The sequence below is a fragment of the Agrilus planipennis genome, unplaced genomic scaffold (assembly GCF_000699045.2).
Source record: "Agrilus planipennis isolate EAB-ADULT unplaced genomic scaffold, Apla_2.0 scaffold248, whole genome shotgun sequence".
NCBI classification, from domain to species: Eukaryota; Metazoa; Arthropoda; class Insecta; order Coleoptera; family Buprestidae; genus Agrilus; species Agrilus planipennis.
The window spans coordinates 188,571-191,689 of record NW_020438972.1 but is presented as its reverse complement, the minus strand read 5'-3'; the positions used below and the strand labels follow the sequence as shown (position 1 = coordinate 191,689).

The 3,119-nt window shown below is 29.2% G+C and overlaps 1 long non-coding RNA gene across 1 annotated transcript in view; it reads right to left on the bottom strand.

The window, feature by feature from the left end:
* Positions 1–3,075, bottom strand: part of LOC112904697 — a 49,351-nt gene extending 46,276 nt beyond the window's left edge. Inside the window, exons 1-2 of the long non-coding RNA XR_003231284.1 lie at positions 2,794–3,075; positions 2,111–2,138 (exon numbers count right to left, since the gene is read on the bottom strand). This is a non-coding gene — a long non-coding RNA (uncharacterized LOC112904697). The remainder of the gene's footprint in view (positions 1–2,110; positions 2,139–2,793) is intronic.
* Between the last annotated feature and the right edge of the window lie 44 nt (positions 3,076–3,119).

Here is a 3,119-nt window from a genome sequence, read left to right as displayed (position 1 = left end):
TATGAATTCCAAGATATGCATTTCTTACATTCATACTGTGCAGGCTCATGATCACGATTTAGGTCTGCATCTGAGCACTTGAGCACAATGAATGTAGACATGCGTTTCTCATCCGTGATATGCACGGGGTTTTAATTGCTACATGTCTGATTGTTACGTTTTATCATTTAGGCCTGCCGATATCGGGCGTGCAATGCGTGCATAGCTTCAAATTCACATCATTGTACAGTTTTTCCATTTGCTATTCAAAAATATATTTACAATTTTATAAAACATTACAAAATATGTAGTTATATCAACTAACTTTTAGAAAGTAGGTAGGTATTAAATTGGAGTTTTGAAATTTATTGGTTTCACATGGACTGTTCACACCGTCATCGAATTTGAAAATACGTTATAATACTTTTACTATCAAAAAATTAAAATTTTTAATTCAAAAGGAAGGGTCAAGAACACAATTATCGCTATCCTCCACAAACAAAATTATTTACATCTGACAAAAGATTTTGAAAAATATGCAAATTTTAACTACTATAATTTTCACTTTCAGAAATTGCAAAAAGTTTTACAACCAAAAGGCGAGGAAGACAGGATAATTATAAAAAAACTACTTTCAACTTTTTCCCTGTCCTCTTCAAAGAAAATCATGAATCTAACAAAGGAATTTTAAATAACATGAAAGTTTATAAACCTGTAATTTTTACTATTAAATATTGCAAAGTTTTAGGTTCAAATGAAACTTTCTAAAAAATATGACATTACATATTTATCCTCGTTTTCTGCCGACAAAATGATCAAAATCGGACAAATGAGTTTCGAATAATATGCAGATCGAAACATCTGTAACTTTTACTATCAGAATTTGCAGAAAGGTAGATAGCACCCTTACAAAACATTTGACATCACACCTTTTGTCTTCGCCTTCTTTGTCAAGGTTTAAACACCCGTAATTTTTAATATCAGAAAGCTTCATGTTCAAAACGAAGGGGCAAAGACAACGGATATAAAAAAATTTGACTTTCCCCATTTTATCTCCCTTCTCCACAAACAAAACCTTCAAAGTCCGGCAAACGAATATTGAAAAACACCTGTAATGTCACAATGTAGGTAGTGTATCGCTATCTGTAATTTTCAATAATATAAATTGCAAAATTTGTGTTCTGAAGGAAGGGTAAAACACGCCCTCACATAAAATCTGACTTTAGACAATTTGTCTCAGTCCGTTTCAAACAAAATTACCAAAATCTGAGTGTTTTAATACCTACAATTTTTACTATTAGAAATTACAATGTTCAGACCACCCTTATTAAAAATTGGACTTTACACACTATGTCACCCTCCTCATCAAACAAAACTATCAAAATCTGACAAACAAATTTTGGATAGTAAGCATGTTTAAATACCTGTAATTTTTAATACTATAAATTACNTTGTTCCCGAGATATTTTATGTAAAAAAAAATAATTAATTAATGAACTCGATTTGATAAACAAAAGCGACTTCCAACCTGCATAATTTATTAGACAATTATATGGGGAATAAAAAACATGCAAAATACATATGACGAAAAATGCACTGTAGAGACATAAATGAATAAAAATAAAAGCGCAACATAACATCCATCGGAAGCTAAAAAGTCATCTAGACTTTTCCTAAGCATCACGGATATTAAGTTTTGGTTTACAAGTCTTTTTTAATTAAGTACGATTACGAAAAGACGTATATTGAAATTTCCTGCACTTTATCTACACATTATTAAATTTATTAAACAATAAATTAAAATTCGTTTGTTATTTTTTTGTTTCATTTAATTTAAGTACTTTTTTGCGATTTCGGCCAACTTTAGTGTTTACTGAACTCTGATTCATTAACAATTTCTTTCAACCAATAGCCGAGAGACTCATCCCTAAAATTATCACAACAGAACTGTTAGAGCGAAAGAATATAATTATTATCTATAGACAAGGAAAGATATTTTCTACATATTCTTATATTGAATTGATCTCTATGTATCCTTGTCTGTTTTAATTATTCCTGTAATTATATTACCTAACTGTTTCGTAGTTGATATATATATATTAATCTATTCAAAAGAAAAGTAAAAACTCACCATTGCCGACTTTGCCATTTTCGTCTATCTGAAAACAAAATTAATTTATTAGACAAGTAAAAAAATATTAAAGTACATTTAGCTGAGCTCCGTAAATAGAAATCCCAGAAAAGTAAAGAAATTAATTGAATTTTAATTGGTAGAGTATTAGACGCAACGATGAAATTTCGATAGACCTATTTACCTATTTATTATCTTTTTTTGATCATGACAAAATTAAGTTTTAAATTTATTTTTACTATATATTTCGAAAATCCAATTATAAATGCTCTAGTAAACAAAAACGTTTGTGATAAATACAGCCAAAAGTTAAAATTTGAAATTAATTCACAATAAAATTGCATTTCTAGTTTTTCAACAGTTCGCCACTATGGTATAGAAAAATTAAAGCTGCCCCTATGATCAATTTTATTTTAATGAGTAATTACTTCGTTAGTGAAGTATTTACAGTAAATACCCAGCATAATACTTATTACTTTGAATTTATGTTATGCAAATAAATGCTTTCGAAGTACTAGATCTATTTACTACTTCGTTTTACAAGTATAGAATTCTTCATAAAAAGGTGATTTAACATTTATCTATCTATATATATCTTCTATCTTTTAAAAATATTCACAAAATTAAAAATATGGCGGAACAAAGTCCGCCGGGTCAGCTAGTATATATAACTATAAACCTACCTGTAATTCAGCAGCATTCACCTAGCACTATTCAAATGTAACTAACACAACACAACACCATCAATTAAACATTCAACAGTACAACTACACGATCTTTGTATTAAATATACTTAGTTATAATTACATATGTACGTATATTGTTGATCTCTCAAAAATTATAACAGAAGTTGTAAGTAAAAAGTTAGGATATCACAACTGTATGAATCTTTAAGTCAAACAACAACACTCGAATGAGCAGAGAGAACTGGCAAAGTTACATACCAAACAAGGTGACCCTTGCAAAAAAACAACGGATAACACGAAACAGATATAGGCATACACAGAAA